Here is a 12126-nt window from a genome sequence, read left to right on the forward strand (position 1 = left end):
ATGATGAAGAATGTTTTTAAAAATGCCTTTAGAGGAAATTATATATTTCCGCTTAAAGTAAGAGTGCAATTTCAGGAAGTTTTGGTAATAGTACGTTTTCCATATAATTTTCGTAAACTTTTATTTTTGTGATAGAAATCAATTTTAATGCGAAAAGTTTGTACTTAAACGAAAGCATTGTATATAATTAATTTCCGCCACTTCTAACTACGTTTAGTCAATTTGCGCGTATAATTTATTATACGCGCAAATCGGCTGAACGCGGTTAGAAAGTATCGGAACGCTAATGGTACGGAACATGATAGTGTTTTGTCGTTTCGAGCAATCCGCGAGTCCTTGCGCATAGCGTTCGTCTTCTGTTTTTTCCCCGACGGTGCTGCCGTCGGTGGTCGCGAGGAAACGACCTTCCAGTGCCGCCATACTGTCAACCATTTTTAACCCGCAGCTGTAACATCTTGTAGTAGTATGTCTATGGTGAGACCCTTCGTTTCGTGACATTCGAGTTGATTTGTCGCTCCGGATTCCACCCACACACACAGTTTCTTTCATTATTTCAGACGAGGAATGCTTATAAGGTTAGGTTAGGCCTGTTAGGTTAGGTTCCAATAGCATAAATACAATGAATAATATTTTTCCTGCTACTAAAAGCAATGCATTTCTCCATTCGTTTGTGTCCATATTGTTTACGCACAGTTACTTTCATTATTTCTTCGAGGAATGCCTACAAGGTTAGGTTAGGTTTCATTAGCATAAATACAATGACTAATTATTATTTAGGCTAAGTGAACTAAACCTAGCTACCTAACAACATAGGCATTTTTTGCTTTCACTACATTTGTGCAGGAATATGCCTTTTCCTTCGTTGCTACGATTTCAATACCACCCAACCTGGACACATTTTTCTGTTTTTTTCAAAGAAATTTTTTTTTCCGCACCTTAAAACTCACTTTTCCCGATTACTAACTACAAAACGTTACCAAAAAATTACGAACCACGTTTCTCCTAAGCAGCCCATATTCTGCAGTCTTACCGGGTAGCTGACGGATAGCCCCACAAACCATTTCCGATAAGGTTAGGTTAGGTTTGGTTACGTTAGGCAAGCATAGTATAAAAAAAAAGTGTTTGAAACACTGACAGGGGCTTACATCATCAAACGTACGCAGCATCCGGTTGTCGTAGGGCAAGTAAATGAAAGCAATGGCAATTGTGTGTCGGTGAGATATTCTCTTGAAAAATACATGATTTCCCGGTCAAATATATTCCACAATGAAAGAAAATACCTCGACGAATGTTGTAAACCTTGGAGAAACTCATTTCCGTAAGTAGTTTCTTGTGTAAAATTGAAGAAATGTGTCTCCGATGTATGAAACCGTTACCACAAAGTCGATGAACGTTTCACATTGTTCACACATCCTGATATTGTGCAGTATCTATTGACATTTTGGTACTACTTTACTATACCGGAGACACCTGTCAATGATTTATTTCACACTTTTTTACATTGCTAACGTACTATTCTCCATTCCGGAACATTTATTTAGGTGAAATAATGAATTTCTAACGAATATAATGCCTATTTCTTACATTTACAAGTACTTACTGTTCTTCCTTATTTCCACACAATATGGCGATAGCTTACGCGTTCATCGCATGTTGTGCCAGTGTTTTGTCGATTTGGAGTGTGCATGCAGTGTTGCAACCTTGCTCACCGAAAAATAACTAAATTTTAAAAAAAAATTAAAAAGACTTCACGAAAAAAGTTCAATTTTCAACATAAAGAGTAATTATTAAACCATTGACATTAGCCCCAAAAACCATTGACGTTTGCCCCATAAACCATCCATGGGTAGCCCCAAAAACCATTTACGTTAGCCCAAAAATTCACGAAAGCCCCACGAACCATCACGGAGATGAGGTATGCCTACTAGGTTAGGTTAGGCCTGTTGAGTTACATTCCATTAGCACTCCTTTCGTTCAATTTAGCATATACGGACAACGGCACGTCATCTTATAGTGAAAAGACGGCGTGGGTTGAAACACTGACTGCGGCATTTACGTCATCAAACACATGGAACATTGTGCTCTCATGCAGAAAGCAAATGGCGGCAGCAGCAACAGCACGTCGGAAAGAGATTTTCCTAGAAAACCACATGCATTCGCATTAAAATGAATCAAAACTACATTAGCGAACATCACCAATGCTACAGAAAATGATTTGCGTAAGTACTTTCTCCTGCAAATTTGAAGAAATCCGTCTCCGATATAGTAAAGTGTTACCGAAATTTTATTTGCTGAATATGTCACTACCATACATACGAGTTGCTCTCATTCTGGTACTACAGTAGAGCGTCGATTATCCGAACGTCGGTCAACCGAACGACCGCTTAACCGAACTGTGTACTCGCTCACTTTCAGATATCTGTAATGAAAAAAGTACGTGACTTAGCTGCTCGTAAGCGTGTAGGCTTGCTTAGACAGACCAAAATAAAGGATTTTTTTAAACGTTAATTTTGTGTACTGTGTGTATTGTTCATGCAAAATGCGTATGTAATATGTACATATTTTTGTTTAATAAACTGTAGCACATACTATATATTCCTACTAAAGTTGCCTTTGTACATTACTTTGTAATACATACTTAAAGAGATGCCAGTTTTTATGAATAAATGTACTGTACAGTACTTCTTTTTGGCAAATAAACATGTACAGTTCGATTATCCGAACAAACCACTTTTTCCGAACACCCATGACCCCCAATTACTTCGGATAATCGACGCTCTACTGTATATGTATACTGTGAATATTGCATAATTTTAATTGGAACATGAAAAGACAATGTTCGTTGAAGGACTATAATTGCTGCACATGTGTTTACATTGGTAAATACTGTTTACAAGTGTTAAATGCACTTAGCTAATATCGTTTTAACTTAGTTTTCTAATACGATGAATTGCAAACATTTGGGGAACCATAGCCTTCCAAGAGGTTTTTCTGAACGGGTTAAGACATTCTGTTCAAACCTCTGCCATACACACCTTTTCATTCATAATGGCTACTAACGGACTTACCATGCCATTCACATGATGTAGTTAGTAAATATGGTAAATGTCTGTTATATCGGAGACACATTTCTATCAGATATTTTCAGTTTCAAATGGTTCATACTTACCAATTGTGTATTGCAGAACATAGTTGAAGGTGTCATTATGCTTTTTACACGAAAATGACTTCGATTTTTCACATTACGAGTAATTCTTTTGGGTTCTTTCTTCCATTGTGGACCATACAATATGGCACGCACAGCTGTGGATCATCGTGCGTCGTGCTTCTGTTTTGTCGATTTCGAGTGGGTACGCAGTGTTTCAACCTTTTTAACTGAAAAATACCTAATTTCCTGTTCATTATGTCATCACAAATCATTGACGGATAGCCCAAAAAACCATTCACGATAACCCCATGAACCATTGACGGATAGCCCCAAAAACCATTCACGATAGCCCCACGGACCATTTCTGGCAAGGTTAGGTTAGGTAAGCATTGTTAAAAATAAATTCTCTTAAAAAAAGGCACGTTTGGAAACACTGGCGAGACCGCGTGACTTTCGACGCTCGCGCCATCTGCAGGTACATAATGGAATAAACGGCATAATATTGTCGCTTTGCACAAAATGCAAATTTATTATATCAAAAGTGCTTATTTCTTGTTGTGCAGCATTCTACGGTGAGAAAATACCTCCACGAACTTTCAAAATGCTACAGAGACTCATTTCTGTAAGTAGTTTCTTCTGTAAAAATGAAGAAATATGTCTCCTATATAACAGACATTTACCGTAAATAGAAAAATCTTAATTGAATGTTAGGTCATTAAAAGTTAATATTTATATGTAACCAATAATGTAAATTGGCCTTTTTTGCCCAAAATTTCCCCCGTTATAACTTTGTTATCCATGGAACACCAGTCTCGAATTTTTTTCCAGGTACCTCTCATAGAGTACTCTTTATACTGTAAATATCAAATTTTGGCCCAAGTTCCTTTTGTTTTATTGCAATTTTTACATTGTTCGATTTCGATTTTTATCTGTTAACACATACTGCAGAGTTTTAGAGATTACTTAAGATTTTGTTCCGTCCAATTTCCTTTTGTTTTATTGCGATTTCATCATGCTACGAATGCAATTTTAACATGATTCTATTTTGATTTACTTCTGTTAACTCATACTGCAGTGTTTTAGCGATTACTTAAGATTTTCTTCATATATGCTTTGGTAGTTAGGTTAGGCAGGCCAGGTTTGGTTCTCTTGGCATTAAAATAAAGTCCCTAAATACATTCTACTAAGGTTCTGATTTATGTCTACATTAATTCCCACTAGGCTACGATAACTTACAGTCCCTTGTCAACGGAAAATACATGGTCCATGGGAAGTGCTTATGCTTGGGTAAGGTAAATTTTAAGTTATTTTTTCAACATGAATAACTTCTTTTCGAAATCCAAACAGTGTTTGGATTCAAATTTTGAAGGTTCAAATTTTGTGTGACAATGATTGCCAAAATTCTATGATAATTATTCTTCCTGCTAAGAGAATTTGAAAAAAATCATAAAACAATCGGAATCGATGTTTGTTTCCTCTGTAAAAGCTATAGCTCTGATATGACATTACTTCCTTAAAAATAAAAATAAATATAATCCTAAAGTTTGATTTCTCTTTAAAATTGAATATCACATTTAGCTCTAATTTTCGGCCTTTTGCATTAAAGTTGGTGAATAAGCTTGCGAAACATAAAATAAAGTTTGAAATATTTTTACCACAACCTTCTATCATTTTTCTTAACTTAGTTATCACAATTAAGAAAGGTGATAAAGTGAACTGCAATAATTACCATGGAATTTCTCTATTCTCAACAACATATAAAATATTATCTAACATTCTTTTAGTAAGACTAACCACATATGCTAATGAAATTACAGGTGATTATCAATGTGGATTTAAACGTAACATATCAAAATTTTCACATCAGACAGACACTTGAGAAAAAGTGGGAATATAATCAAAATGTCCATCAGCTATTCATTGATTTTAAAAAAAGCATATGATTCAGTCAAAAGAGACAAATTATGTAATATATTAGTGGAGTTTGGAATACCTACGAAGCTTGTTAATATGATAAAAGTATGCACCAGTGAAACAGAAAGTAAAATTCGTGTGGATATTAATGTGTCTGACAAATTTACAATTCATGATGCGTTAAAACAAGGAGATACATTATCTCCATTGCTCTTTAATTTTGCCTTAGAATATGCTGTTAGGAAGGTAAAAGAAACTAACGAAGGACTAAAATTAAATTGTGTGACTCAGCTGTTAGCATATGCAGATGATGTAGACTTACTGGGGGATGATGTAAATACAATTAAGAATAATGCTAAAACATTTTTCAAAGCAGCTAAAGAGATAGGTTTGGAAGTTAGCAAAGAGAAAACTAAATATATGCTTACAGGCTGAAACCAAGTGTTAAGTAATAATCAAAATTTAATTATTGATAACAACTCATTTGAACCAGTTTCCAAATTCAAGTGCTTAGGAGTAATAGTAACAAATTAAAATTATATTAAAGAGGAAATAAAAAACAGGCTTATTTCAGGAAATACATGTTACTTTTCTGTTCATAATCTTTTGTCTTCTCGTATAATATCTAAGAAACTAAAAGTTAAAATATACAAAACAGTAATTTTACCTGTAATATTATATTGATGTGAAACATGGTTCCTTACATTGAAAGAGGAACATAAATTGAGAGTATTTGAAAATAAGATCCTTAGTAAAATATTTGAGGGTAAATTTTCAACAATGTAGAATACGTAAGTACGAATATTGAAATTGACACAACTAGCCAGTTTCAGCCGTTTTCCTGATACAGAAAATTTACCTATTTGAGCCTAAAAGTGATGAGGAGACAGGTGAGTGGAGAAGGTTACATAATTTAGAAGTACATAATTTGTATTCATCTCCAGATATTATTAGAATGATTAAATCAAAAAGACTTAGGTGGGCAGGCCATGTGGCACGAATGGGAGAGGAATGAAGAGTTTGCAGGATTCTTCTTGGGAAACCTGATGGTAAGAGACCAGTAGGAAGACCAAGACGAAGATGGAGGGATAATGTTGAGATGGACCTAAAGGAAATCGGTAGAGATGGAATAGAGTATAATATAGATCTTGCTCAGGATAGGGACAGATGGAAGGCCTGTGTTGCTGCAGCCATGAACCTTCGGGTTCAAGAAGGCTAGAGAGTTAGAGTTATCACAGTTGTCTGCAAGGGCCAAAAATGCCAAAAGTCATGAAACAAAAGATGGCCACAATTTTTAAACAAGGTCAAGTTTTAGAAGAATAATGCCTGGTTTGTACTACCCTTGTATATGGGTTTGAACAATAAAAAGATGGAAAATTTTAAAAATGGTTAAGCAACTAGTGCTGCACTATTTGGTATGTCCTGATCCATTTGCATTCTGGACAAAATCTCTGGTCTTAGTGCAGTTTCTGTGAACCAAAATTGGATAAACATCAGGGGCCATTGACCCACTGTACCCCCTCGAGAATTAAGTCGATTTTTTTTAATCAACAGATTTCAATGTTGTACATAATATAAAAAGTGGTTCCAGTGTGAGGAAAGTACAAATGTCGGAGATATTTGATGGCAAAGTATTGCCCGCGTAAACAAAAAAAACTCGTATTTTGGACTACTTTTGCTCCTTGTCCCATAAAAAATTCTCAAACAGCAGCAAAAATAACATTCCTGGCGTAGCCAAAACATCAAATTACTCTCAGGACCAAACCTGCCCATAAGCTAACAACCATTTCCAATATCAATGAGGATATAATTTTTGAATGTACTAACAAAACAACGTGAAATTACTATTTTGACCAAACCTGACCCTCCTAACCTAACAATCATTTCCAATACGAAGGAGAATATATAATTTTTGAATGTACTAACAAAACAACATGAAATTGCTATTGGGTTCAAACCGGGCCCTCCTAACCTAACAACTATTTCCAATACAAACAATAATATATAATTGTAAAAAGTACTCACCTTAAAACAATGCACTTTCTGTTACGTGGTTTTAGGGGCAAAATGTGTCAAATGGCAGACGAGTCATATCCTACGTACTCTAAACACGTACAGGGTATCTTTCAGCAATATGCTGCAAGATATTCCTGAATGTGTCAGTGTCCGTACTGTATGTCAATACAGCTGTTTCCACATGAACTCATCCACATGCTCCTCCACAAGCTTCAAACCCATGACCCCTCTCAGTCTCATGTATTCTTTCACACTGGACCAAAAACCTTCCACCTGGTTTGTGCAAACCCTAGTTACTGGATCGCGGAAGTGCATCTTATGCCTGACAGTCTTGTGAATGCAAGGGGAAACATTCCCAAGGCTGGACAGGCATTTATAAGATGGTCAAATTTCTGTTCCTGGTAGTACATACTTCTCAATTAATGGGATCAGAGTTTCGGACGTTCGATCATCAACTAACAAAACCAAGCCCCTTTTTGTGTTGCAATCTAACAATCCGAGAACCCATCTTTCCCTAACAAGCCTTCCTCTGTTGTACTTCCTCCTCACAAACACACTCTCGTCAATCTGTACAACAGAGCCAACCCCTCCAAATTTGAAGCAGTCAGCTGACTTAAGTAACTTCCAGGAACAAATATCTCAAACATAACAAAATAACTGGCACACAGCTTTCTTGCTGACTTTAACGACACTGGAGACAGGATGAAGGGAAACTCTGCAAGACTACAGAAATATAATTTAAAGAATGTGTGTCAGAGACAGTTTCATATTTTCAAAAAAATGGTCCAGTCATAGCAGAGCAATCCAACTTGCATTTAAAACACCTAAAAAGGAATTCCACCAAACCACTCTCTGCTCGTTGTCGTATTTTCAACTTAATCCATACATTCCTTTGATATTGTCTACTGCATTTGACACATTTCTTTTTCACGGGCACTAAACCATCCTCCTGCAACTCATGGAAATATACCTCCAGCTCCTGGCTGAAGAATGCTATGATACTAGAAATATCAATGCACTGCTCAACATACATTATCATTCACTGGCACTTACCACACTAAAAACACACACCCATCTTCCAAACAAAAGCCCAGTACCATGTGACATGAACCGAAATATCCTCTGCAGTAAATCTCACGCTCCCTGACGTAACACCAGGATTGCCAACCTTCAATCTCTGATATTTCCAACATGGCTCAAAGTTACAAAACACAAATAACGTAACTTGTTCCTTCATACTACAGTGAGATGGCAACGATGAAAGTGTAGGGTTACCAGATCGCTATGAGGGAAATGTAGGACACACAACATTCACAATAAATAATACACATTTCCAGAACATCTTAGAAAGTAATTTAAAATTTTCAACTTTTTAAAAAATACGAGGGTTGCGCTAGTGTTCCGCTATTATAAAAATCTGAAGAATATACCTTTTTTATGTTTAAATTGTCTTTGATTGTGTGTTTAAGCCTATTCGTTTATTTTTCACAGCAGTTTGAAGATGTAGTTTCGTGTGAGAAATGGAAATTTCTCGTGAACACTTTTGGGCAATGATTTTTTATGATTTCAAATGTAGTTTAACAACAAAACAATGCATCGAGCGACTTCATTTGGCTTTTGGGGATGAAGCAGCATCCAATAGGACTGTGAACAATTGGTTCTCCAAATTCCAACGTGGTCGCAAATTTCTCAGTGTTGAATTTCGTGAAGGTCGTCCATCCACTTCTGTTGTTGCCAGTAATGTTGACGGAACACTTGACGGAAGCTTAAAAACAGGTTCGTGTAAATTGATGTAAAGAAATGCTCAAAAAATTCAACCAAGGCAGGTCAAATTTGGTGTAGTACATCGTTACAGGGGACGAAACTTGGATCTCTTCATACAAACCCGAGACTAATCAGCAATCCACTGTTTGGGTGTTTCAAAGTGAGACGAAACCAACAAAAATTGTTTGTTCAAGGAGTGCTGCCAAGCAAATAATTGCTTGTTTCTTCGGTTATACCGGACATGTGACAACAATTGCTCTAGAAGATCGAAGAGTTGTAAATGCTGAGTGGTATACAACAATTTGTTTGACAGAGGTCAAAAATGAATTGCGTAAAACAAACCCAAATCTTGGTATTATTCTTCACCACGACAATGCCAGTTTCCACTCAGCACACCAATCTCTTGATTTTATGTCCAGTAAAAATGTCTAATTAATAACTCATTGTCCATACTCACTTGATTTATCACCTGATGACTTCTTTTTGTTCCCACACATGAAAAATAGGATGCGTGGTGAGCGATTTGTGTTGCCTGAAGCAGCTGTTGACGCATTCCGAACAGCAGTTTCTGAGGTATCAGCTTCAGAATAGAAAAAAAATGCTTTCAATATTGGTTTGAGCGTATGCAAAAGTGTATCGATCTTAAGGGTGAATACTTTGAAAAACAATAAAGCCATTCCCAGAATTGCACATGTCTTTTTAAATATTGATTACAGAAACTTTTCCAGCAGCCCTCATATGATTTCTTAATGAATTCTAAAATTCAAAATTTCCAAACTTGCAATCAGTACTACACAATACACTTCTTACTACTTGATTTAACTGACACTTTTCAAAGGAGCCAATTTTTACCTAATTTAGTCAAAATATATTTATGATAGACTGAACAGTCAAACTCTTCGAAATTATGCTGAACCCCAGTACCAAACTTTCTACAGAAATTAAACTATTATTTCTCTCATGACTCCTTTGTGCTGATGGTAATGAAAGTATTCTCTCATTATGAACAGAAATTGCAAACAAATATTCAACAATTACCATAACTCGAAATGGTTCCATAAATTTCTCCTAGGGTAGCTTTTAGTTCAATAACTTTGTTCTCTATAACCCCTGCTTCACAATCAAAGTATTGAATAAAAATGGGAAGCACCTTGTTCCATCAGCAATAAACCCCAAGGCAAGAAATTCCACTCACGCACTGAACAGTGGCATCATCAGAATGTGGCCCCAGTGTTTTAGCAGAAACCTATATTTCTTTTTGGGTAATGACTGAATCAAAATAAATTTCACTAATGAATTTGGGAGTGCAGTCAATAGACTTGTTACTCTTTGTTGAACTGAAACACATATTTTCCTAATTAATATTATGTAATACCCAAAATGTATGATATTTTTCAAATTCCTCCCGGATGCTGGACATAAGGCTAAAATGTAGGACATGTCCGGGGAAACCTGGATGGATGTCTGATAACACTATGAAAATGACGTCATAAATAGTACCATAAAAACTCCCATTACTCCACTATAATACATCTCTTTGAGCTGAAAACAACACAAATCGTTCGTATTGAACATGATCTTCATAAATGACAGAAAAAGCATCACCTTCAAGGTTAAGGGTACCCAACCTCATAGCAATGCTTCTCCCATGTATTCAACCTTTGTAATAATATTATGTATACTCATAAATATAACTGTGTGCCTATGGAACCAATGGTACATACGAGTACATTGAATATTGAAACCTGTGATATTTTTATTATGAACAATATTATCTTTCTGTTTTCTTTATATTATGTTGAAAATGTATTTGTTATGCTTTGTAACAATTTTCATTGTGATAAAACGTGGGATTCCCTATCAAACAATTACTCAAAGTGCCTTTTCAAATGCAACATATTACTTTCTTTAAAGATTTTTCTAATTTCTGAGCAGGTAAGAATGGTAACACAGTTATTTTCTGTTAGGTCTGTCCTCGTCTCCAACAATGCCGAAATTATCACATAGTTTCTGAGATATGACATATTTTGTGTTACATGGTGTGCTCGTTCGCCCATCCAATTCCTGAGAATCTTCCAATTTTTCAAAAATTTGTAACTTCCAATATATTTCTTCGAAAAGTAATATTACATATTTGTCATATTGGACCATGCACCCATCAGTTAAAAAGAAATAAAAGGGAAGCACAACCATGACTTTAAACCATCTAAACTCCTACACACAACAGTATCCTGAAAGGTCTCTATACATTTTGCTGTTTGCTTGTCAAACATTTTGTCCAGCAATTTTGTGCCAATGCCAATTCTGCTTGTAGCTTTAAATCCAGGTCTCACAATTTCAACATTTTTGTGAAATTCGGGATGTTCTACAATTTTGAAAGGAGAATTTGTACTGTACACAAAGCATGCTATTTTTTTTAAAAAAAAAAAAGCTTCTTGTTCAAACTTGCTTGTTATCACAACAATAATTTTTAATTCAATTTTCATTTGAAATAAAATTGAAAATTGAGATGAAAGAATTCATGACAGGCTGATCGCTGACAGTTATTCCTAAATATAAGTTCTAATTTTTCTTCCACTAAATGTGAATACGTACATAAATTTTAAACTCTTGTCAAGTGTGTGTGGAATCAAACCTGCGATGACCCTGTCTAGCAGATCCCTTTAATGCAACACCTATGTGGAGTTTTTGGAAGTAATTTGTAATATCTTTCATTGATTATTATAATTTTATTAATTTTAAACATTTGAATTTAATCACACAATTCATAAAAACGAGGGAAAAAAATAACATGCTGAAATAACAAAATGTGTTGAGTGAAATTTACCCAGGCGGTGTTCCTATGACCCTGCAGTTGGTGGGGCATTTTGCATCGTTAGACCTGTAATATCCTGGAACTAACGAACTAACTGACAGCCGATTCAAGATCCATACACTTGGAAGGGTTCATTGGAAAGGGCAGAGAATAATCGGAAGTGATAATAAAAATATATTCCAAATTTGACTGGATAATTTTTACCCATAAACTCATCCTTACAGATTAAACACTAGTGCAAGTTGTCAGTGCAGTTACAGTGTTGTTATTCTTGATCATTCTATGCAAGAAAATGCCATCGCATTGACATGCAAAACTTGATTGTTTAGGTGCTGGGAGAGGGCAAAAGGATGCACTGTCTGAAGCTCATGTTGCAGGCATAATTGTTGCTTGCTTATCAGTAGTGTTTTGTTCGTTTTAGCGTGGCAGTGTAATTTCTCTGTTAATTTTAAGTGTGTGTGTGTGTGCA

The 12126-nt window shown here is 35.6% G+C and overlaps 1 protein-coding gene across 1 annotated transcript in view; it reads left to right on the forward strand.

The window, feature by feature from the left end:
• The first annotated feature begins 503 nt into the window (after positions 1–503).
• LOC145992003 (uncharacterized) overlaps positions 504–12126 on the forward strand; it is a 60726-nt gene continuing 49103 nt past the window's right edge. Inside the window, exon 1 of the mRNA XM_083128009.1 lies at positions 504–575. The gene's annotated coding sequence lies outside the window, so the exon portion shown is untranslated. The remainder of the gene's footprint in view (positions 576–12126) is intronic.

Source organism: Lepisma saccharinum, chromosome 9, assembly GCF_977018435.1.
Source record: "Lepisma saccharinum chromosome 9, izLepSacc3.1, whole genome shotgun sequence".
Lineage (NCBI taxonomy): Eukaryota > Metazoa > Arthropoda > Insecta > Zygentoma > Lepismatidae > Lepisma > Lepisma saccharinum.